This window comes from Marmota monax, unplaced genomic scaffold (genome assembly GCF_021218885.2).
Source record: "Marmota monax isolate L192 unplaced genomic scaffold, Marmota_monax_Labrador192_F-V1.1 WCK01_AAM20220418_F8-fsc00084, whole genome shotgun sequence".
NCBI classification, from domain to species: Eukaryota; Metazoa; Chordata; class Mammalia; order Rodentia; family Sciuridae; genus Marmota; species Marmota monax.
Window position 1 is genome coordinate 2,307,193 of NW_026694575.1, and position 26,127 is coordinate 2,333,319.

The 26,127-nt window shown below is 37.9% G+C and overlaps 1 protein-coding gene across 10 annotated transcripts in view; it reads left to right on the forward strand.

The window, feature by feature from the left end:
* The window catches only part of Tenm2 (teneurin transmembrane protein 2), a 1,244,871-nt gene that overhangs the window by 76,662 nt on the left and 1,142,082 nt on the right, over positions 1-26,127 (forward strand). For 9 of the 10 annotated variants that reach the window (XM_058571809.1, XM_058571811.1, XM_058571812.1 and 6 more), the window contains exon 1: positions 4,460-4,645. The exons of the other annotated variant lie outside the window; for it this stretch is intronic. The gene's annotated coding sequence lies outside the window, so the exon portion shown is untranslated. Of the gene's footprint in view, positions 1-4,459; positions 4,646-26,127 lie in introns of those variants that run through there. 10 annotated transcript variants of the gene reach the window in all.

A 26,127-nucleotide genomic window follows, 5' to 3' on the forward strand; every position in this document is an offset into this window, starting at 1 on the left:
GTTTTCTCTCCCAAACCCTCTGTATTCTCATCTATAAAATGGGGATTGTAATGATCTTGCCTCAGAATGTTGCTGTGGGGAATAACTGTGACAATCTATAGTAAGCTGTTTAGCACTAGAAAGTGTCAAGTGATTTGTCAAAGGCTTAAAAGTCCACATACTGGTAACACAGTATACTACCACCTAACACTTCAAGTTTTCAGCAAAGTCTTCCTTGGAGACATCCTTGCCCTTTGTGGCTTTCTTAATGGGTTATTCACAATACAAATGGAAGAGTCTGCTGCTCTGTGTCAAAAAAAAACAACCTCACATACACAGGAAGGGTTTTCAAGAATCATGGGGACCTTTCCGCTTTTTGAAATAAATTTTGGGAATAAATTTATGCTGAACAAGAAGGAAGGAGGAGCTAATATTTAAGCTTTCTTAGCAATTCCACTTTTCTCATATTTCAATGGAGAATCCAGCTAATAGCCAAACAATTACAGGAGACAAATCCACCATTACATGCTGGTATATATTTGTAACCGGATGCATATGTCCATAGCTGTGAGGTATGTAAATAGAAAGGATACAATTTGTGGATGCTCTATGTGAGTATCTATAGGGAGGACAGAGCAGGGAAATGCCAGGGATGGAGATATTTCTTTCATATATAAGCATTACATTCTTACAGACCTGATTTGTGCAGGGGAGGAATCTGCACAATATGATTATCATGTAAAATATTGTATAAGATTTCTCTCCTTCAGTTACAGAACCAAGACTCATAAGCTATCTTTTCCTATACAAAGTACATGCCAATAACGGACTACATGCCAGTCTCTTACAGAGTAATAATACTCGAAGATGGAAATGTATTTAACCAAAGCTTCCCTATTTGTAATCAAAGCCTTCTCTTGTCACTGAGCATGCCTAGCATTCTGCCAGAGTCGAACCTGTACAAAATGCAGTTTTTATTTTCCCGTGGTTTGTTGTCACTGCTGTTGCTGCACCAAGCTAGGCACTAAGCTAAGAACTTGCAGGGCAGCAAGGCTCTGGGTTCAAGGTTAGGCCTGAGAAGGCAAAGGAAAGGGCCTGACAAAGGAGGACCCTCAAGGAATGGTAACAGGTGAGAAGGGGGTACACATGGTTTCCATGGTTCCCTGAAGCATTTCTACTCTGAGTTAGGACTCCCTGGTGTCCCCCAAGCCAGAACGTCTAAAAATCCTGGATATTCCTCTGTCACTCATGACCTCCTGAACCAGTCTGCAGTGGGAGAGTCCTACACTTAAAACCCAGCTCTGCATTATGACACTGGTTGCGACCTTGGCAAAACCACTTTAAGTCTCTGAATATCAGGTTCCTTATAAGATCTAATGAGAAAGAAAAAGCACTGTGGGGGTTCTTCCTTTTGGCAGTCACAGGTAGAGCTCCAGACACCACAGCACAGCATGGTAAGGCTGCAAATGCCACTCTGAGCACTGTCCCCCAGTCCCAATGTCTTTGAAACTCTGAAGTCAGACAGACCTAGGTTCCCAGCTCTGCTACTTACTAGGTATAGGACCTTGGGCAAGGGGTATGTGTGTGTGTGTGTGTTTTGAAGAAAGGCAGAGAGAGGAGCAGAGAGTGAGTTTAATATCTGCCAGATCCTTTTGAATAAAATGGAAGATAGATAGATAGATAGATAGATAGATAGATAGATAGATCACTGACCCCTGGAGTTTACATCTATTGGATTTGGGCTTGTTGGGGATCTCAGTTCACTTCTCAATGAAATGGGGATAATAGTACCTACCTAAATGAATTGTTCGTAAGGTTAAAATGAGCCAAGATCTGAACAATTTCCCAGGTGGGTGATCAAAATCAATTACAAAATCCTATTGCGTGTCTTTGTCTTAGTACTTCTTACTATAGTGGGTTGTTAATCTCTATATTCCCTCAAAATGCCACCCCCAGCATGGGTCCACTTTCTTTCCTATAAGCCCTTTCATTTAAGTCTGATTAGATACTAGGAAACATGAGTGAGGTGGTGTGGCCTGGAGGTTATTCTTGTGGACTTCGGCATCAGACCTGAGGTGGACCCCTTCTCTGCCATGCACCCAGATGTGTGGCTTTGCACCAGCTACTTAAAACCACTTAGCCACATCTTATTTATCTGTTAAATAGGAATAAAAACAGATCCTACCATAAAGAATTACTATTCCTATTTGAAAAAGCTGTGGTGGGGCAGGTGTAAGGGAGACACAGAATGAGAGTGAGTTTATTTGTCAAGTTCAAGAGGATAATGGAATATAAAAATAGAAACATTCCTGCCTCCACATAGCTCAAAAACTAGGTAAATAACAACACAAATGGAAGAATGAATATATAACAAATTTTAAAAAGTTACATGATGCCTTGGAAACCTACAATAAGAGAGATTTGACCAGGCCAGAGAGATCACAGGTAGCTTCCCCAAAGAACTGAGGCTGGCAAGTGAATATGGGATAAATAGGAGCTAACTCCATGAAAGTAGGAGGGAAATGCTCTCCTACTGGTGCTCCACAAATGTTCCTCATTAGCATCAGAAGCATATGATCTCCTTCTTGCTTGAATATAAGCTTAAAGAATACAGGGATGGTATCTGTCATCTTCTGTCACCTCTAAGACAGTGCCTTGAAGGAAGCAAATGCTGGTAGAAAATCAATGCATTTGTTGAATGAAATTAAAAATAACTGCTATGCCCTTATCATGTCACAGCTTTATTCAATTGCAATTAAAAGAAGATATTTTAGCAAAAACATATTTTAGCAAAAATAGCATGGACTTTAGATTAAGACAAGCCACACCGTCATCCAGGCCCTATCCTCTCTGGGAAGTAACAACACATCTCAATCTCAGTCTTCCTGTGTAGAGTGGGAGAAAACTCAGAATATGCAGTCAAGAGATAAGTGGTAGTATTACTATTTTGACACTGGCCAATTTTTGAGGCATGCAGTTTTTCAAGGTCTGAAGACCAGCCTCCTACAGCTTGAGGGACAGAGGATGTTGTCCCTAAACATCCATCAGACCTTTCTCTTGCTGTAAGTGCCTGGGGCTCCTCAAGTTACTGCATTCTGTCTTCAAGGGCTAAGAGATTCCTAGTCAGGGAGGCTTTGGGTGTAATCACCTGGGAATTGGCACGGTATTCTCAGGTCTCGGTTTATAGGGTTAATCATATAATGTTTGGACAGGAGAAAATCAAATAATTCAAGAATATCACATACCACAGAACCTGCACATGGTAAGCAAGCTATATGTTTAGCTGCTGGTGTTACAACCGCCAGGTCCTGCTGGATTTTTTTTGTCAATTACCTTGCAACTGAATCAGCTTTTCCTGGGCCGAAAATTGCTTTCTTTTGGAATTCCCTTTATGAAAGGAAGAAAAACAACTCCTCTGGGAGATCTGGAAGCCTAGCTTCCCTATTACCGCACCCAGGGGTGCAGGTTTAGGCTACCATCCGGCAGTCTAGGTGAGGCATCTCTGCAGTTGTTGAAGACTCTGAAATCTCTGCCTTCCCCGGGCTCTACCCGCCTCTGCCTCGCTTTGCGTTCCTCACCCTGGAAGGAGCAATCTGGGTCCAGCCGAGCACTGGGCATGCTCGCGAGCAGGGGCAGGCTTGGGTCGTCCGCAGGACACGTCCGCTGCGGGTGCTCCCCAGTTTGCACAGCCCGGGTGCAACCGTGGTGCATCGGGTTTCGCAGAGCTGAACCCTTGGTGCGTGCTTCCAGGGAACCGAGCTTTCCCGGGACGGCTCTAGAGCCAAACTGAACTCTGGAGGTCCCGGGTTTGAGCGCTCAGTGTCTGGTCTTGGAAACGCCCGATTGGGGTTTTCTCTGCAGACAAAGGGGTGCACGTGCCCCTAGCGCCCCTCTTTCACAGTCGTGAGCCCCTCCCTGGCTCCGCACCCCGCAGCCTCAGCAGCTGCAGCCCCAGCGCCACCACCCAGCCCAGGCGGCCAGGGCCTGTGCGCGCGCTTGGGGCCGGGGATTGGCTCGCACTCCCCATTCAGGGACAGTGCGGGCGGGCGGGCTGGCGGCGCGCGGCGCTCCCTAGATGTGTATGTGTGTGTGTGTGTTTATATGTGTGTGTGTGCGCGCGCGCGTGTGTGCATATGTGTGTGCGCGTGTGTGTGTGCGGCGCGCGGGCGGGCGCGTGTGTGCGCGCGAGGGCTCGCGTGCAGGAGCCACTGGGTGTGCGTGCGTGTGTTATGGGTCTGATTCCAGAGCAGGTTGCACATTGGTCCTGGGTGGCTCGCAGGCTCAGGTCGTGCTTGGGCGTCCTCCTCCTAATCGTTTCCGAAGTAGCAGCAGCAGCAGCAGCAGCAGCAGCAAGCAGCAGCAGCCGCCACCGAGGCAACATCGGCAGTGGCGGCGGCAGCTCAGCGGCACAGCCAGCAGAACTGTGCAGAAGCGAGAGCACCGTTTGGGGAGTCCGGGGGGCGGGTAAGAGGGAGGGGGGGAGCCTGTCTTGGTCATTGGGATTATTTTTTCCCCTTCTCTCCCTCTCTCTCTTTCTTGAGGGTGTGTGTTGCCCCCTCGAAGTGAAGGAATTTTGCTCCAAAGCGAGCTGGGACCGAAGACTCTAGGCTAAGTTATCTCTCTATGTAGATGTTGTCAGGGAGCGAAGCTACTGACCGAGCTGCTGGTAAATGTTTTTCACTTCTTACTCTTTAATGCTTAAGGCTTTTTTTTTCTCCCTTTTCTTTCTTCCCTGTTTCCTTTCTGTTGCTCCTCATTCTGCAATCGCTCCTGAATCAGCTGCAGTTCTTTCTCCCTCTCCTTGCGTTTGTGCAGTTTGCAACTTGTTTCATGGTTTTCTATGTATTTTTTTTCTTTCTTTCTTCATCCTCAGATGAATGCTGGAACATTAAAATTCGGCACTTCGGGAGGTCATCATTAGTTGCATGAGTTTGGGAGGGGGAGGGGAAAGATCGGTAGAGTAGATTGTTATTTCCCTGCAGAAGGACTGCCGGTTTCTCTCTAAGGTTCATCACAATTATAGGGATTTTTTTTTTTTTTTTTTAGGATGCATTTTAACATTGCATTGATGTTTAAGGTTATCGTTTTCCAGGATTACAATGCATTTTGACTCAGTTTTGACAGCATGACAGATGCCAGTGATTCCAGAACTACTGTATGGTACATGCAGGCTAAAATATTCAAAATTGCAGGAAGAATCATTTGCATTCCAAAAGAGAATTTCTTAAAAATGCTGTTTTGCATCACGTTGCTGCAGATTTGCAGGAAGCAATAATAGATACCACTATTCACGTTGCTTGCAAAGATAATAAACATATAAGTGGTTTAGTGCATCATCTACTGTCCTGTTCTCCAGTGACTGAGCCATTGCTAAATTTACTTAATAATAAATTTAGGGCTATAGAGAAAGAGGGAGATTGCTGGTATTGTTTTATTCAAAATTGTGAGCCATAAGGCAATTTGTAACCTCAAACCAGCCCTCTCTTAGATCTTACTTGAAGTGGCATTTTGTCAATTGGGGTGGGGGGGGGCATTTCCACCATACACAAGAAGTAAAATTATTTTAAATAGCCAGCATAGTGCATGCAGATCAGACTAACTCTTCTTAAAAAAAAAAAAAAAAAAAAAAAAAACAGAACTTACTCTGTAACACTTGCTACAAGAATTTGTTTTAAATATTATTTAAAAATTAATATACAATCCTTCTTTAATGCATTTCTATCATTTAAGTTCTTTGGAAATTTCTGGGTAGTTACCATGTCTCATATGTTTTGCTTTTTCTCCTTGCTAAGTTTTCAGTTCTGGTTCAGAAAGATAACTGAAGGGCCAGTAAGTAAAGGCAAATCAGTAACTTAGAAAGAGATCAGTTTAGAGTTGTAAAATTTCTGCTAAGCTATAGGAAAACGAACTATATATGGCAGCTTAAGTGTGGGCAGGGAGACCCTGCAGGTTGCAGTCTCAGTTCATGTGTTGTCATCTTGAGGAGCTTAGAGTTTCAGCTCAGGTGAGAATATCCAGCTCAGTGATACTCTGAGGTACATGTGTTTTGCAGAGGAAAAATATTGTTATTAAAAGAAGCTTCCTTCTGCTATATGGTAGCTGCATCCCAGAGTAGGTATAGAGCGTGGTTTGCAATAATAGTGTTAAACTTTGTTTTAATGCAAACTTAACTGATATTGGAAGAACTGGGAGAGGAAATATAGCCTGTTCAGGACTGAAAAATAAAACAACCTCATTCAACTAGTCAGACTGTCTTATATACAAAAGATAACTTACCTTAAAACACCATGCAAATTCACCTGTTCTGGCTGCCCCGTGTTGACAAAAATTGTGGACAGGATCCCTGAGATCTAAAGCTTATTTCTCCTTTTGTAGTCTACTGATCAAACTAGGGCATTTTCTTTAGAATGAAATCTTGGCTTATTGTTGAGTCCCTTGAGATGGAAATATTGCTATTTAAAAAATATTTTCACAGACCCTGGCATTGACCATTTTGATCAAGTTGGGGGGAAAATCTCAACTTCCATTCATTAGAGTCACAAGGGTTTTTTAAGTGAAAAATTTGTGTGGGTAATTAAGAAAAATGAATTCATAGAGTACACTCTAATCCTAAGAACCCACGGCACGAAAGCATCATGATTATCTCATTCTAGGACCAAGACCAGAAAGCAATATACCCCATATGGAGCAGCTGAATTATTCCTCCGGCATGTTCCAAGTACATGAGCAGAAGAGATAGCTGACTAGGCTAAGGCTTATTTTGTTGGGCCTGTGGGGCAAGCTTTCTAATTGTTATATAATATATTCAAAGCATGAATTTATTTATGAAACCTCAAGTTTAGCTTCAGTTTCAGTGTCTTCACTAGACGTGAAGATCAAGAGTACATTGATGTAAAGAACGTGGTCTTTCCTACTAAGGTTGGTTGGTTTTGTACCCACCCCTCTTTCTGCTTCTGTTTCCTGGCAACTTCAGAGAAAGCTCTGATAATTGGTGTTCAAATATTAAATATATCTATGTTTTAGATGTAATACCAGGCTAGATTACTATTCAAATAATCAGATTTGTGTTACTCCTAACGTGATTCTGTGTGATAGGGTGTTTATTGCTTGTTGGTTTGTTGGTGGTTTGATGATGATTATTTTTTTTAGTATTAAATCTTAACTAATTTCATGTTAACATTTGTGCCTAGTGCTGACTTCAGGCTAATATATCAAAATAATATCATCATCTTGATAGGCTTATTGGTAAATTAGGTAGCTTACTTTCCAATTGGACTTCCTGTTGCTCTTTAGCTTTTACAAAGCATGCCATCAAGCCTGCTGGGGAGAAGGGAACTTCTGGGGGAGAAGGCTATTCAGAAAGACAGATGTCTGAGTCTGGGGATTCATGGAACTTGACAGTCACTTTGCCTGTATTGTAAGAGTTCCTATCTTCATTTTGATAGGAATGGAGGTTTTTCTGCATGTATGAAGTGTTGATCATGCTAGAACTACCAAATATTTTTCAAATTGATTGCTACTTTTTTTCATTGTGTAGCTGCAAGGAACTTTGAAATATATATATATATATATATATATATATATATATATATATATATATATATGCTTTTAAGGAGTACGTGTATGGGCTAGCTTTTTCATTGTGCTCTCTTCTGTGCAGGCTGATTTTGAGGAGTGATTTTTGGTGAAATATGGTCAAGGTCATTTCCAAGGGCCTTGTTATCTCTCCCCACCTGATAGCTAAAACTTACACTGAAAGTGAGATTTGGAGAGTTAAAACTAAGTGTGGAGCTTCTCACCTCAAATATGGCTGTGTGAAAAGCATTATGTTTTTGTCTCTCATTACTTTGTGTGAAGCAACAGTTTTATTCTTTGAACTGCTGATTCCTAGTAGCCCTGATGTGTTCACAAGGAGTAATCCTCCATTCTGTACTCTCAGTACATTCAACAGATTCATAACCCTTAGCACTGCAAGACCTACTTTGGAGAGACAGAAGAGCTGTTTTTGATATGTTCTCAGTGAAAGGGAACCTAAATGAAATACTTTTTCTAATTAGATAATACCACTCTTAAAATTTTGTGAAACCATCAGTAATGTTATATGATTCTTTTATGTTCAGAGCAAATAACAGCTTCATCAAAGTGTTCTTTGTATTTTCTGTCTTCTGTTTTGCTTTATGAGGGGAACATTCACATTATTCACTACTGTGTATATTTTATTATCTCAGGTTGTTTTCTACCTAACAAAGACAAACCACTGCTTAACAGAGTTATTTTGTTTGGGCTAAGAGTATTCAAAAGTAGAGTGATATATCTGGTCCTGCTCATATTTCCAAAAGATTTCATAAAGTTAAAGAGGTATACAATGTCTTTCCTAAAATCCATGTTACTGGCTGCCCAGTCTATTTAATATATTGGACAGTACAATGTGAATCTGAACTTGAAACATTGTATCATTTTTATCAATTCTTAATGGAAAAAAAATGATGAAGCATCTTGAGAAACAGTTTGCAAATCAAGTTCCTTTGTATTTGCTGAAATACTTTCATTGGTCCACCAATGTGTAGATTTATGAGTCTTGTAGGCAAAAAGAATTATCAGGGAAAAAGTATGGTTATGTGCTTTTCAGCTGTACTCTGTGAAAAGAGAGTTAGGTGTTTTTTAATTCTGTGAGTTTAATAAAGAGAAATTGAAACAAAATAATGCAGCTAACATGTTAAAGTAAAATCTGTATTCTCCAGTAAAGATTTTTTTCTTCCTGAAAAATATGAATTGATCTTTGATTCTGATGGAATGATTGACAGCATCCCTCATCTTTTCAGCACTGTATGGCTTCTGCCAGGATACTTATACTGGGTGCTACAGAAACAGGTCTGTCCTGAGGATATTTAATAGTGCATGTTTGGGAAGAGAGGTGGGTTCTTTGAAGTTGAGATTTGTGGGGACTTAGCTGTAATTCTTGGAGAGGAGGCTTGCCTCCCCTGCTCCCCTGCTCCCCTGCTTAGGTGACCTATGGACTCTGCCCAGTTCCAACTTTCTTGTCTTTCATTCATTTCTGCCAAAGGTTTTTGAAACATAAAATATAAAGTTAGATTTTTTTCAGTTCACTTATTCTTCTCATGACATTAATTTATGTTTTCTGGAATGTGATTTGGGTCTACAGAAGTTTGGAGCTCAGCTTTCCAAAAGGCAGTCTCTTTAATTGCTCTGATGATAAATTATTTAGCTATATGTAAGCTTAGACTTGTTTTAAGAAATATTAGACATTTTATTCATTTCTGTTCATTTGACCCATGTAAAATATTTATTTTTATTTTTAACTTATATGAAGGGGAATATGGGCCTCTAAAATAAGAACTTGTATATAATTGAATTCAAAAGAATAAATCATTTATTTATTTATGTAGGTTCCTCAATCTTTAATATACCTCTTAGAGACAAAGACTAAGACTGGAAAATATAATTCATGTGATAAAGATGAAATCAATAATAATGATAATATACTGATTTTAAATCTTTAGGGAGAATAATCCTATAGAAGATTCTTTTAGAAAAAGCTTATGTCTAACTATATTTTTTATTATTGCTTAGGGCTTAACTGATACTCCACATTTTGCTCTGTCTCCTGTTTCAATTAGAAGAATACGGGCATATGTAGATAAAAGATATATGCTTTTAGATAGAGATTATTCTGGCAGAGGTTGAAAAACATTGAATAATGTAAAATAACCATTTCAGAAAATTGTAGAAATTGCTTGCTGCATTTATAGCATGATTTTTTTTCAAAAGCCACTTCAAAATTTCATTGTAAATGTTGTAAGTAGCCAAGTTAGGTTTCTAGATAATTTCTAAGAATGAAGCTAAACCATTAAGAAGAGAGTAATATCTGTGCATATGGATATCCAAATAGTAAATACTCATAGAGCTAAAATCACATTCATTAATAGAGAATTCATTGCAGCAGTCTTTCTGATCCTGTGATTTTTTTTTTCTAAAATCATTCCAAATGTAAGTGTGTATATACTACACATTTCAATAGAAATTACTTAGAAGAAACAGGTAAATTAAAGCTACAGGAAAGTTTATTTCAGTATTTATTTATTAAACTCCTTCAGTAAGAAGTTTTTGAATATCCAAGACCAACCAAGCATTGTGCTATGCTAAGAGCACTATGGTAAAAGTCATTTGATGCCAAAATGTTATCTCAGAAAGTAAATGGGAATATACATGGATTTCTTTTTCTTTCTTAATATAAGATAAAGCTTTTTCTCTTTGTCTACAGTGTGTTAGAAAGGTGATTTAATTTAACATCAATTTAGGATTTGCTCTGGCAGTGACTGTATACCAACATCTCCTGGTTCTCTACTTTCTAGTATACCTAACTTATTTCTGTGTATGTGGCCTAGGGTAATGCAAACCCTGGAACTGGAGGCTTAAGTCAAGGTTGGCCCAGCTAGCCTGGATGTCACAGAGGTACAAGGGAAGGGCAGTCTGGGTGAGTAGGAGGAGGTTGCAGAGGAGAGGAAAATGTATTCTGTAGTCCGCTACCGTTCCCTTACAGTAATGATCATGCCACCAGTTTTATTTTTAACCTTACTGAAATGTCTTGAGAAGGCACAGACTGCTTCTGTATATGTTAACCCTAAGTATAATAACATAATTATTACAGAAACATTTCACAGGAGCTAGGGCTCTATACTTTGTGTGACCCAGCATCTAATTTTTCTCCTCTCTAATCCTGTTTATATATCCCCATACACAATCAGACTCAGTCAGATGAAACCAATTACTAAGGGGAAAAATCAAATTTATTTATTATATTTATTGAATGTGTCTGTTGCTTAATTATCCATTGGCAAATTTACACATGGCCACAGAGAGGGCCGTGGATGAGTGTGGAGAAATGATCAATCTTCACTTCTCACAATCCATGGGTGGCTGCTGAGAAAACAGGGGAGAGAGAAAGTAGGGGGGAGAGACCAACAACAAAGTTTTTCTTTCTTATTTTTATTCAGGTGAGGATCTAAAACTAAACACATTACTCAAAAACAAAAACAAACAAACAGAAATGAGGTGTGTTTGGCTTGGATAGAAAAATCTGGAAAATACTAGGAGTTATCAGATTCTCCTAAGCAACTGGTGTGCTATAGGAAATGTAAGGTACTCTTTGAAACACACAATGATTTAGATGTTCAAAGGTACACATTGGAAAATGAACTCAAATGACACAAGGAAGCCATGGAGCAAGACCACCCTCAGCTGTGAGGTGGGAGAAAGGTGAAAAGAGAGTAGGGTGGGATATGCAGAATAGGCCTGAGAGATAAGGTGGTAAGCATGATGCTGTTTGCACAGTTTCATTGTTCCTTGTGGATAACTTAAGTGAGCAAACCGCAGCACCGGCAGTGCTAAAGCAGTAATTTGGCCCTTGATGGTAAAAAGATAAACACAAACGTTTATCTTGTGTGTTTTTATTTAAAACAATTCCTGGCCACAGGCAAAATTGGTTTTCTCCTCTTGTTTTACCCCTTCTCAGTGCGATGGGGCCAATCCTGAGTACAGTTTACTGTATGTGTTTTTTCTGCTTGCTCTAATGGTACACTTTTGGAAATTCATCAGGTTGGAAATTGTTCTTCAAAATAGATAATAATTGTAACAACCACCCTTTAAAGGAGATGTGGCAAGACCAAATTGCTAACAAAAGTGTCATCTTATTTATACAATTCTTCAGTTTCAGGGTCTACTGAATTATATACAAGTTCCATTCAGACCCCCAGGATAGAAAGTGTATATGAACTTCAGAGAAGAAAGCAAGCCACTTTGCGCCTGAAATATTAAGACACCCTCTTCTAGAAAATACTAAATACAATATGTTTTCAGAATTATGATGCACAATTAATGCTTTAATTTACAGAAAACACTGGGTAAATTAAGATCTATTGCTAATTATTTGAAGAAGTTACTATCAAAGAAACTAAGCATTGTAGATTAGACTTTTGCTAGCTTTAGCTACATAGAAATTAAAATGACAACAGGAATCTGGAAAATTGAAAGGGAATGACGGTTCTGCATTGTAATCTTAGCAAGAAAATATTAAAGAGGAGCAAATTTTTGTATTTCTTCTAATCTGTATTTTAAAAGTTTTTCTGTAATAACTTTTATTATAGAATGAATGTTGCTCACAGCTGGATTCACTGCAGAAGCCAAACAGTAAATAGATAGAGAGCCTGAACTCTCCTTCCTACAACAGTGATTTTTCACTAAGCTATTCCCTAAGGCCACTCGAGGTATATGAGGGGCACCAGTGCTTTTTATATGATTTGTGTATGTTCCCATAGATTGTGAAGTCTATTCCTGAGCAATTTTCAAGTTAAAATTGTGTTACGGCTACCCTGAAGGTTGTTATTTCTTGGTTTTTCTCTTGTCAGTCAATTCATAAGTGTTTATTAAGCCCCCATGGGGTGTATACAGAATCACACATGGTTTGGGGGTGTGTGTATATGTGGATGACTCCTCTCTGCTCTAGAAGCTTATAGTCTATAGGCAAAAGTACTATTGTTTGTGTGTTTGTGCATGTACAAAATAATATTTTAATTATAGAAGCATGGAAGGTTTTTTTTTTATGTTTTGTTTTGGGGTGTGCGTATGTGTTTAATAGCTTTGCCCTGGAACTCCAAATGTATTTTCTCTGAGAAAAACATAGCTTTAGGCGAGGTCAGAATTTTCACTTCTCAGCTTTCTTTCCTTTTATTCATTTTTTTTTAAATTCAGATATCTAATAAAGACATGTATTAAGTAAAGGGTAAAGCCAGAGGGGCAGGATTAAACTGTGTATCCCTGCCAAGAGGAGTCAGGTCACTGCTAACATCTGAGTTTCAGAATAAGAACAAATTCTGCTGCTGGACAGCTTTAGGATGTGCCTATTGCCTGAGTAAATTTAATCAGTGAAAGGATAAATGCGTCCACGCCCCAAAGCTGTCAATTTACATTTTTCACAAGCAATGAATCAATTTATGATTTATTTATTTTTAAAGAAGGGGATTTTCGCAAAATGATTGGAATTGAAAAGAGAAGAAACATTTTAAAGCATTCCCCAAATGCCATGGATGAAAATGTTTTCTGAGGGAGTTTTTTTTTTTTTTTTTCCCAAAAAACTTGTTCATACCATTAAATTCATCTTTTAGCAGTCATTTGTGGGGAGGTTAACATTCTTGAAAAGTAGGAGGTGGTTAGCTCTGCAACTTGATAGCAAAGGAGAGTTCTGAGAGGTGCCCACCCTTCCCACAACCCTGGGTAATAGCTCTTGAACTTCTGGCCATCAGCTGACTTTAGATATTACCGGCTGAACTCTTGATTAATGCTATTTCTGCCTGTGAGTTTCAAGATGTGCATACCTCATTTCTAGAAAGTCATAGGCACACCATCACCATTTCTTTTCCATCTTCTGATTCTTGTGGGTCTGAGTTAGAGAAGCCATGACTGAGAAAAGTAGGGAGATCCTTGGCCAATGTCCTCCTCATTTCAGTGTTGAATCTTGCCCCTTCCTATTGGGTGTGTGGATTTCTAAGGCTTTATGAGATCTGTTATAGCTGCCTGCCGGGTCCTCCTGGACGTGAAGTATTTATGGATAAGAGAATGCCTTTTTGCACCTCACAGTATTGCAGGATGTCTTCATTTATTTTCCAACACTTCATAGAATTAACCAACACAGAATAAAAGCACAATATAAATTATTTTTGATTTGGTAATCAGGTCATGTTTTCCCTTATAAGGCAAAGTACTGTGTTTCAAAGTCTCCCAGCATCACCAGGCACGATATGAAACTATCTTCTGCTTCAGTCACTGAATGCGGGTTCCAGTGAGAGTCCCCCCATCCCTCACTCTATTCACTGTCACTACTATCAATGTCACCCCAAAAATGTGGCTGTGTCTCACACCTGGAAGAAACGTGCTCTGTGCTTCTGCATGTCTCTAGCTGTCCAAAGTTCTAGTCTGCCATGTCCATTATTCCGACTTAATGCAGTGTTCACACTCTTTTTACTAAAAAGTCTTGGAATTGAGTCTGATGCTTTCATATTTTGTAACGAAAGACAAATACTGATATTTCATAAGATAAAAATGATGGTATTCCTTCAAACTAGAAAAAAAGGGAAAATTCAGTTGATTAAAGATACCTATGAAAATCCCTAGCAATATTTACCATTATTCTCTGTATACGGCATGACCTGAGGGTCTAAGGAAATGTATTCTAAGCCCCTCCAAGTATGTTTTTGAAAGGTTAGTAGCCAGGAGAACCTCTTTTGCTTAAAATGAGTCAGAAGACATTTCTGATTATAAAGGTATAAAGCCCAAAGCTTTTGATTTTAGACAAACTCAAATATGTTTATCCTGTAGAATTCTTTTTGTTATTCTCCCCAAATCACTTGAACTCTGCTCGTTCTGAAGTTAAATGTAATTTACCCAGAGTGTATGGACTTTGGCTTATGTCTAATAGACAAGACTTTGCAAATGCTCTAAAAGAAGGTAGAGGAGGTCTGTTTAAGTAAGCAAAGAGACCCTCTCATGGCCTAGGAACTGCCTGAAAATAAATCAACAATAGGGACTCTGGATAATAGATCAAATGGAGTTTATAAATATCCTTACAACTTGGCAATGCAAGTAAGTATCGTACTAGAAAGGAATAAAACAACTACATTTCTTTTTCCTGTAATTTAGACTCTCTGAGGTTCAAACTCATCTTCCTCATGCTGAATTATTAGTCAACGGAATTAGGTGTGGGCCCACACCAGTGATCCACATCTCTAGGAAAACTTCCGCATCTGAAGACTCAGCTTTTAATTCTTCAATTCTAAATTAATATATTTATCCTCCCATCACTCTCTTCCAAGGATTTTCAGAATTAATTAGAAACAAAATCACTTTCAGTCCTTGAATGTTACATTCTGTGCTGAAAAAAATATGAGATACTGAAGTGTTATTAATAATGACAGAGGTTCATCCAATAAAATAATCTGACTGGCTGAATTCTCACATGGTTGGTATTTTCTAATATAAATTACTGTAGGATTAGATAGTTAAATATTGAATATTGTCTCATTTAATGCAGTTTCATGAAATATTAATGATAATGATGGTGCTCCAGTTTGGGGAATACGGAGATGGTTTTTCACAGACTAATAGCTTTGGCCAGTAACATCATACATTCCACAAAATGATAATGAAGATATTTAAATGAAGGTGAAAGCGGAAGTAAGTGGCCACTGAATTGATAGATTTCCCATAAGTCAAAAGTGACAAAAATTTTGTAGTCTCATAGAGTTTTCTCTCTATTCTAATGACACACCTGTGATCATTGTGGATAGCTTTGAGATTTTGTTAAAAAAAGAACAGATCTGCTCTATCAGGTCCTTGAAGAGAACCATTGATGTTGTTTAGTTGGCATGAGGTGTAAAAGTCTGAAAATTGGATTGGGCTTTGAAGGAAGGCTGGCTGTGTTGACTGTGACAGTCGAAATGGGATTGTGCATGAACTTAAAAAAGAGAGAGAGCGAGAGCAAAGGAGGGAAGAAAGAAAAGAGTGAAAGAGAGAGAAGGAGAAATATTGACCAAATGAATAGCCCGACCGGGGTGCCTAACACTTGCGTGGAATTGAATATTTAATGCTTAAAGCAAATGCTTTTTAATCAGGACTGAATTCCTCAAGTTTTCTTTTTTCTCTTTGAATCTTCCCTGTATTTACTTTCCTTCATGTTCCTGATTCTGTGAGCTTATATTTCAAATTAGGGAGCTAAAGATGGATGATAAATAGGGTAAGTGACTATTGTAGAAGCACTTTGTCCTGAATAGAGAGAAAGAACATACACCAGTGCATCAAATCAAATTAAATCGAGTGTTTGCCTTTTTGTTGTTGTTGATTTTTTTCTTCATGGGGAAAAACTTCAATGTTTTGCGAGATTATTTTATTTTAAATTGCAGTTATCCTTGTTTCAGACCTAGTAATTTAACAGTTGAAAAAGCTCCCTTTTTTGTTCTGTGTAGATAATGTATGTGGTGTGAGTGAATACATTTTATTTAAAAAAATGTTTTGGGGTTGTATTCTTTTAGCACAAACTTACTCCTTGATAAAGGAGCTAGCTATAATTTGCAGAAATGACTGTTTCGTTTTTCTTCGGTTGTTGGATAATTGCTCTTTGTATACACTGTGAAGATGTTCATATAGGCCGGTGACAAAGCTTGGCAGATGCAATTGCAATTATCTGGAATTTAAGTAAATTTTGCATCTGATACACACAAAGCAAATGCTTTGTCCAAGCAGGCTCACATACTGGCATGTGGATTGCTGTGAATACAATGTAGATTTTTAATGGAAAACAAATGGAACTATTAGTAAGCCTCTTCTACTTGAAAAGACACCAGCTTTGGGCCTGGCCGCCAACTTATTCATATTCATAGTCGATGATAGTTGGTGCAGTTCTAAATGTGACCTTTGAAATTGAAAAAAAAAAAATCCAATGTCTAAAACAAAATGTGAAACTGTGTTTTTATTGGATTATCACTCAGAACTTCCCTAAAAAAGACTGGTGAAATAAATATTTGTCTCATATTCCAATGTGATTTTTTCCCTTACTATTGAGGAGAACATTCCAATTATTACAACTTTAAAAATGTAAAAGGGATTTCATATTATAAATAAATCATGCTACAGATAAAAGATAATTACAATGCTACTTTAACAACCTCAATTCACAAGGGGGACCATAAGAAGGAATATATAATGGGTCCAAATTCTACTTCTTATTGTAAACAAAGGGAATCTAGCCAGAGGAACCGTTTTCTACAAAAGCCTCTCTTCCGAATTTTGGTTGAGAGTAATCCTTCCACTGTGTATTTTATGTTGTTGTCAGACTTACATAAGTGAGATCTTTGAAGGCTTAATCTTTTTTCCGTGTTTATTCTTAGAAAATATTAAATGTGTGGAGCTACTTGGATTCTCTTAAATGCCTTTAGGTCTTCTGGGGAGTTTGAATTCTTTTTACTTTCATTGAGAGGGTTACGAATAATTGGTCCAGTAGACTTTTTATTTCCTAGTCTGAAGGTGCTCCTTGCGATTCCACCTTTTGAATAAGGCACAATTCAAATGTCTCAAGCCGCATAAAGGCGTACCTATCTTGCCCACTTCTGCTTTCTTCTCAATCTAAAATGGAATCTAATAATAATGGGAGATCTTTTCTAATTCTTTTAAGAGTCAGAAGCCTCCTGGGGGTCTAAGGGTTGAGTCATTGTTTGAAAAAAAAAAAGTGGATTTGCAAAGAAATTCTTAAGAAGGAAAAGGAGAGCCTGACAGAAGTATTTTAGGCTCTGAATTAGAACAAGACAGATGTGCCTTACTGCAATATCATTCCTACAAAAATTCACCCCCAGTTTAAGCACTATTCAAAATACAAACATACAACTTCTTCAACTAAATACTTTTAGTAGAATTTCGAAAACAACAGAAATTGCTTGGTTGTGGCTTGGCTGTTACCAGCTCATTCTGTGTGGGTCATGATCTCTCCAGTGTCCTTCCTTGTTACCCCACCCCTCCCCCTCCCCCTCCCTCTCCCCCACTCCCTCCCCCATTCTTGCTCCATTTCTAAAACTATTGCAGGCCATCTCTGGGTTTGGAGAGGAACCAGGTGCTTTCCTTGGTATTTAAGCAACTTGCTATTTTGAAATTCCCCTAGAGAGCTGTGGGCATTTTTATTTCTGTGTCTTGAAGCATCTCTTTCCCTTTCTGAAGGAGAAACTGCTTACATAATACCCAGAAAGCAGACCCTTGGGAACTGCCAAGCTATTTTATGGATATTTTGCAAGAAAACGAATGAAAGTGCTCCTGTGTCATGTGCGCCCTCCCACGGGGGTCTCAATTGGAGATATTTGCACAATAGCAGATTCTCATAAGGATAAATATATACAAATCCATCTTTCACGTTGGGAGGAATCAGTAGGAAGCAGCACCTAGGAGGAGGAGAGCCCACTAATAGCTCAGCCCCACAGAGCTTCTGGAAGGGACAGCTCCAGAACCAGGACCCAACTGTCAGCAGAGCTTGCCAGGGAGACAGATGCTGCCGTTGGAAGACAGTTTTCTTCAGTTAGATATTTTGTTCTTGTAGATGGCCAACCATGACTCATGGGGGAAACAGGACGGGGGGAGGACAGAAAAGAAAAGTAAATGAATCATTTTATTAATCTCTGTTTAGGATTCAGTCATGTAGGTAAATGTCAACCTGCTGAACTTCCCGTGCCTCCAGGAGTGTAAGAATAGTGGCAGGGTTTAAAACTTGCACCAGGTGAGAACACATCGAATTTAGCCTACAGATTAAATAACCCATACGATTTCACAAGGATATCTTTGGAAAAGTATAATGTAGGAATTATCCAATAATCCAGGGTTAAAGAAAGCCTGCTTTGGAGGGCCTGAAAGGATGCAAATCATTTTTCTGTGAGAGATGAAAAGTTTGGCCTCTTCTCATTCCCTATCAGAGTATGTTTATACAGCATTTACATGTGAAAGCTGATCTTTTTTTTCCCCAGTATCCACTCCTGTCTTCCCCTCTTCCCCTCCTCCCGCATGTACTTGAATGTGTCTGTACGTGCATATGTGAGATATATACACAGCTGTATCACATTAAGCCCTGGTTACTGGCTGCACCCCGAAATATCAGCTTTCATCTCAATTTATCATTCACTTCCAGATCTCCTAACTCTCCAGCTACATGCTGTTGATTAGATAAAAGTCGAGTATCTGCTGTCTGAAAGATAGAAAATTTCACTTTTTGTAACTCATGTCTATTGCCAGATTGTGAGTTTCCTTCAAATACCCAGAAAGGGACTAATAGGGTAGGCAATCGCCTTAGCGTCCTCTCTTTTTCCCTTCTAAAGATTCCTCGCTTTCTTTGAAAATAAACAAAAGAAAAGTTTGGCACTGCTTCCTCGAGCCTCACTTGTTTAGGGCTGAGTGCTTTGGGCTCTTGTGCAGCCAAGTTTATTTCGTAGATCCACTCTGTGGGTCTCCAAATCTGGAATAAGTTCTGTGCTTGAGTGCCTGACAGCAGCCACTATGCCAAACTCTTGATATGCCATTTTTCTGATAGAGTTTCAGAAGTGTCGCTTTTTAAATCTGCATGTCCTCTCTGAGTTGGGGTGGCAGATAGCCAAGAGGTGTGTGTTATGAGGAAAAGCAGGCTTTCCCCCCACTACACACACACAACCAGTTAGTTGGAGGGCACTCTGGGAACTGCAAACCGCAGCTGTGGAGCCAATTTAGAGACAGTAATTCGCAATTGACTTGTGGACGATGTAGGTTACCTTCTTGAGCCACTGGTGCTTGTCTGGCCAATATGGAACTGTCTGAGATGAGGCTCTCCACCCTGGGGTTTGCGTGTCTTTTGCTCTATCTCATGTCAAATCAAGCGCTAAGAGACTGTCCTGTCAATTTGTAGCACTCCCTCGAGAACTTTGGATCTTGAAAACCCTGGGTCCTATTGATCCTGGACTGAAGATGGTTGCATTACTTTTGAGGTTTATCAAAATAATGATGACATTTTTTTTTTCATTTAACTGTTTCAGATACTTATTTGTAGTGCACAAAAAAGATGGACAATTCTTGGACAAATGCCAGAGAGCTAGCATTTGTTCAAAACGTCTTTCCCCTATATGGTATTTGCTCTATAAGTATATGTGCAGCAAAATCAACATAAATTTTTTTCCCTTAGGGAACATAGGAGGGATATGGCATGTGATTTTTCTTTGATCTGTGATGGACTGAATGAACTATCTTGGTTTCATGGAATGGACAGTGTAATTTCGTCATAAAACTTTCTGTTCTTTTATAAATGAGGCAATTCCCACAAATCAGACCTATAGACAAATTCAGGTGTTGAACAATAAGTGTGCAAAGAAATTGGGATTAATAGAGTGCTTGAATAATTTGCTCATCAGATGCTTAATATAAAACTATTTTAAATAATTATTTTTATTATTTGCTTTGCATTAATGAAAATATTTGCTATATTAGTTACTTTATAGGAATAAAGCACTAATGATAATCATTTTAGCATGAGAAAATTCACTTTTACTACTTTGCATTTATGAAAAGAGTCACATTTTCCTAGAAGCTAGGAAAAGAACTGATATAAATAGTTTAAAGTAGGAAAGTAGGGATTGGCACTCTATGGTCTATAGGTCAGGTTTAACCTGGTGCCTGTTTTTTTGTTTTGTTTTTTATGACCATAGGTCAATTTTTTTTTTAATTTTCAAAAGTTTGGGGAGAAAAAAAATCAAAAGAAGAGTACTATTTTTAGCAATTTATATTTATATAAAATTAAAATTAAAATCTCTGTGTCCATAAAGTTTGTTTGATTGGACCTAGACATTCACATTCAATTGATGATTTTAATGGTTACTTCAACATAACAGCAGTATTAATTAGGATAGTCAATATGCCTAAAATACTATTTGTCTCTTTATAGAAAAGGTTGCTGTTCCTTATCTAAAGTGCAGATTTTAGTGATTAAAGACAATGTGAGCTAGGTGTGATGGCACACCTGTAATCCCACAACTCAGGAAGCTAAGGGAGGAAGATCACAAGTTCAAGGCCATCCTGAGACACATAGCAAGACATCCTCTCAAAATAAAGAATAAAAAGGGCTGGAGATATAGCTCAGTGTTAGAATGCCCCTGGCTTCTATCCCCAATCCATCCCCCCCCCAAAAAAAAGACAATGTGATAAAACCTGTGATTGTTTTTACAGGTTCATATATGTTATTATGTTTTTCCTTCTTTGTGATTTTTAAGTTGAGGCATTATAGAGTATATGAATCATAGGAAGATCTCATATCTGGACAAAATGGAACTATTCCTAGTAACAGCTCTTGGTTTTATAACTGATCAGACTAAATGTTCTTCTCTGAGGTAGGAAGAGGGTATGTTCACAAACAAGGGCCTTAGAGAGTTGAACTTCCATTCCTTTTTTTCTGTGATTTGTGGAGGAAGTTGGAATAGCCATCCCCTCCCTGTAGGCAAATATACACACAGTGGGTTTTTACTAACATAAAAAAAAAAATTATTGTAGATCTGGACAAATGAAGGTATAGGGGGAGATAGAACACTTTGCAACCATTCAGTACCCCACCGTCCCCACAATAATTCATGTTAATAAAAACCTCTGAGTATTTTGTGGAGAATGGAATGTAGGACATCAAGAGTGGAAGAGGAAAACAATTAGTGGACTCAAAGATTTCTGATAAGAGATGACAAACTCAGCTGAGAGGAATAAAGGGAGTGAAATAGGGATACACAATTAACAGCCCTTGCAGATGTATTGGATGCAATAAGGGAAGATGTAAGAGAAAATGAAGATGACCTCTAGATTCTGTGTTGAGCCTGAAGCATCTGTTGATGACACTTACTGAGAAAGAATGCCTAAAATCATGGGACTCTAGGAAAGGCAAATGGTCTGGGTAACAGGATGAGGGAGGTTAAAGCTGGAGTCCATCTACAGTGAAGGACCATTATGATTCCAAAAGAGAGATGTTGAGCATGGGACTTCAGTGGTGAATGGAGGATGGAGAGAAGGCAAGAGATCTCGGATATATTTAGAAAGAGGCATGGATATGGCTTACAGAGAAGTAGGAAAGAATGAAGGAAAGGCACAGAGTGGTTCCGGTTCATTAAAAGCGATATCTCTCAGGGCAAAACAAGTTTTGAAGGAATAGGCTAGAATTCCCGTTTTCATTTTGAAACATCATTTGTAAGGATCCCCTTTATAGTTGAGTCTCAGGGAGAGACATGGAGAGGAACCCAACAGTGGTGTAGGTGTGAGCAAACTTGCCCAGCAAAATTCTAAGAACAGGGGAGAACAGGGCTGGAGAAGGTGCTTTGGGGAAGTACGAGAATTTCCAGCACAGGAGACTCTGGGAGCTTGGGGACAGATTGAAAACAAGAGGGACTGATGCTTTGAGATGGATGCTGTAAAACTAGGACAAAGAAGAATCTCAAGAAGCAGGATACTGTTGTTGGTGTTAGAATCCAAATCTTACTTGCGTCTTCACAGATTCTAACACCAACAACAGTATCCTGCTTCTTGAAAAGCCATTGATAGATTGTAGCAAGATCACAGTCAGGAAAAATCAGGGTTAAGCTGGGTTAAGCAGTTAATTGGAACAAGGATGCCTAATTTGGACAAAACAATTGGGTAAAAACCAGACAAGATTTGGAAAGACCAACAAGAAAAGAGAAATTCCTATCACACATTCACCTCTTTGTATTGTTAAAGGTTTCCTTTCTACAGCAATTCATATTTAGGAATTCTATTTAGTTTGCTTTCTAGAATTGTGTTATCCAGGTAAAGATTTTATACTATAAATCACCTGTAAGTGTTTGGAACTGAGATCATGTTTCAAACAAATCTGTAACTAGAAATTTATAATGCGAAAGTTACCTCTAACTTCTCAACTTACTTGTCTAATCATTACTTAAAGTGAAACCTTAAACAGTATTTAAAAAATCTGCATACAGAAAGTAATAGATGTTTCATTCATAATATAGACTTGTATTGGGAGGACATCATGTTTATTCTGATCTGGTTTCTTGATTAGGAACCTCTTAATAAAGTGTAGAAAATTGATGGGAAAATCTAAAACAATAATTTCACACATTTTCATATCCTAGGGCCTTGTACAGAGCTTGATTTTTGGAATTAATGAATGGTTAAATCTGTGATTAAATGTATCAGATGAGTTTTTAGATCTCCTACTTCTAATCAAAGGAAATTATTTCCCAACTTTGACCAGGTCACTTAAAACTTTTCATAAGTGACTCACATAAAAACTCTCTGACCAATAGACCTTACTGAAGAATTAAGTTGCTGATGTGTGTGTGTGTGTGTGTGTGTGTGTATGTGTTTAATTTTGTCTGTTTTTATTTTAATTGCCAGAATTTCTATTTTGCCTGATGCAAAATGACCATTTTCTCATTTAGCCCATCAGTTGGCTCTTGGTTAGTTGATTAATGGATAAATTAATTGAGTGGTTTGTTGTGATATATAGACCAATGAAAAATGGAAATATAGACCAATGAAAAAGCCACTTTAAAGTTCTTTTCAATTCTAGAAACAACACATTTCTAAACACTCCTGAGATGATGAGAGGCCCAGAAGTTTTAATGTGACAAGTGGAAGTTTTCAGTGGAGAAGAGTTTGGCCTCCTTGCCCTCCTGGGTAACCTTGGTGAAAAGTACTGAAGTTTGATGATGGAAAGAAAATTACCTCCTAATGCTAAAAGTACCAGGGCTTACTTAGAGTTCATGGAAAGAATTCTCTAGGAATTCATATTTCATGTTCTCATCCTCAGGTGCATAGGCAATAATCTTGATCTTGAATCTTGATTCTTTACACACCAGTGCTGAAATGACTTACGGAGTTGGAGGAGGTCTGAGGAGATGCATGAACATCTACCTTCGTATTGCAGTGCAGGAAAAGAGCACTGACCACCACTTGCCCAAAGTGAAATAAAAAGAAATTAACAGTAGTAACAAAAGCAAGTTAGATGTCCTTACTTTTTTACAGTCTATGACCATTAGAGTTATTCAAATTTTAAGCTTTTCCAAAGCAAACTAAAAGATGTCTCCTGTCACATCAAATTGCAGATACTGCTATCCCTGTTATCTCTGAGAACAGCCCTTTGGATCAAAGGAAGTCCTATCACTGTATCAGTGGTGATGATGGTTTTATAATGCAAAGTACACAGTACAAGCTTTTGATAGCTGGAACTGGAACATCCTTTTAGTGCTATGTTATATAGACAAATCTCTTTGGAGTCTCCCAATGCTTATTTTATGTTGCTTTTTGCTGGTCCTGCCTTTACTTATTCAGTGAGTCACTTATGGAAAGAGTTACTTGCTTGAGTTGATTTAATTCATATCATATAAAAATTCTTTTTGCACTTATATCAAATTGATTCTATTATTCACTATAATATTTTACCCTTCTTGTAATAGTAAAATGACAAGGGATATTTTTGTACAGACTGTGTAGCTCCTATGAAAAAGAGCTAGGGAAAATGATCTTTTTCCGAAAAATATCACTGGAGAAGCATAGCGATTTCAGAGCTGTAAATCACTTAGAATTTAGGAGAATGTTCAGTTTAACCCCATAAAGGGGAAAAATTGGAATCTGAAGAAGTTAAATAACTTGAAAAAATATCTATATAATGTATTATACTGCCTAAGTGAAACTAATCACACAATGTTAAAGTGTATGATAACTTTTTAAAATAGAAAATTAACACTGTATTTAGTGGTTTCATCTTGAGAAAAATTATAGCTGTTTTTAAGTTTAAGAATTCTGGAATAAAATAAATTATAAGCATTCCAAACTCATTAATAATCAATGAGTAATAATAATGCCATTTTATTATTGCAGGTAGGACTTTCCTCTTGAGAAGTGTTACATTTAAGAGGTCATTTTGCAAGGATATAGGTTTTCTCCCTGGAATTTAAGGCTCTCCTATACTTAAAAAAAAAATCAATACAGTTAGTATATTTAAAATTCTTTTTGCTTGGTAACATTTTTTTTCATAAACCCCTCTAGGACTCATTTGCAAATCTGCTTTGAAGATAATTTCATGCAGATTTTCCTGATTTGTACTTGTGGTGAATTATTGTTAAGCTAAAAGAAAAATATCTGAAAAACTCAAATCTTCAAGACTTACCATTTATTTCATCTTTTGTTTAAATTGGTTTACTTGAAACCATGCAAGTGATACCAAGTACTTCAAGTCTCTAATAAATTAAACAGACGTGATAAAATCTTGCTGTGAATTAATATAGGATACAGCAGAATTGCTGCTTCATAATGCAGGTGTCTTCACCCAAGAACACTTATTAAGATACCTATCACCTCATTAAAACGTCCCTACAAATAAAAACCTCTTCTGGAGTGTTCTTTTCCTTTTAAACTATAATTTGAATAATTGGGGGAAGGGTATCCATTATGCAAATGAGTTCAGGTGCTCCAGTCAGAGTTGCTTAATTGGCACTGAATAGGTCAGTTTTTATTTCCTCATTATTATTTGAAGTTTTAGATGAAATCACTTCATGGCATAAGTGACAAGCTTCTGTTTTGTAGCATTAACTGAATTTATTGCGACACTGATGTTGGATTTGCTTTAAACCATGGGGTGTATTTGTCATTGACAATCACCATTTGTTGTCCATAAGGTAGAACCTTTCTTAGGTCTTAAAATAGTAAGAGCAACTTGAATGTATGTGTAATTCCAGGAAAAGACCATTGGCAACTCTGCATGTGTTTCATTTCTAGAAATATAATAAAATTTAGTGACTAAGTACTTAAACTGATGATCTTGGAAGAGGAACTCATTGTACAATAGAATGTAAAATGCTTTGCAGAACACGTGTACTCCTTTCAGATGGTTCATTATTCACTTGGAGTGTGTCTAATGAGCATTTTAGCTTCTTACTTAGAAAATATACTCAACTCTCAGTTATGGGCTTTTGGATTCTCTAGTTTGTGGATTATCTGTAACAAAATGTTAATCCCAGCTATGATTCTGAGTCAATTCCTTTGCTCAGGAATTGTAATTCATTTTTAATATTAGCCTTAGGGGTAGAAACATGATTAGAAATGCAGAATAATGCTTTCATTCAAAACCAATTAAAACAACTTCTGGATTTTTCAACATAATGGGTAATTCACAGCACTGCACATTTCGATTAAGTTAGAGCAAGTTTGATGTATTGAAAGATGATTTAAAACTTAGTCACTGAGGTATTTTTCAAGAAAACATTTGATTTTTGGTTTTACTGATGAAGGAAGTGCTAATCCTTGTTTGTTTAGAAAAATATAAGGTTGGGTTATAGTTTGGCACAATAAAAGTTCATTTTCTGGTTTTGATCTGTTACAAAGCCTTATTTTGTATAAACTGTGGCCACTTTGCTTTAAACTAGTTATTCATTAGCCTTTGGTAAAGTATTATTTTGCAGTATATAGAGAAATGTCACTTATGAAAGTTATTTATCTGTGGCAGTGTTATACAATCTGGTACATTTTATTTCAGGTGCTAGGGGGACAGTTAAAAGAATGTAGCAAATGGCA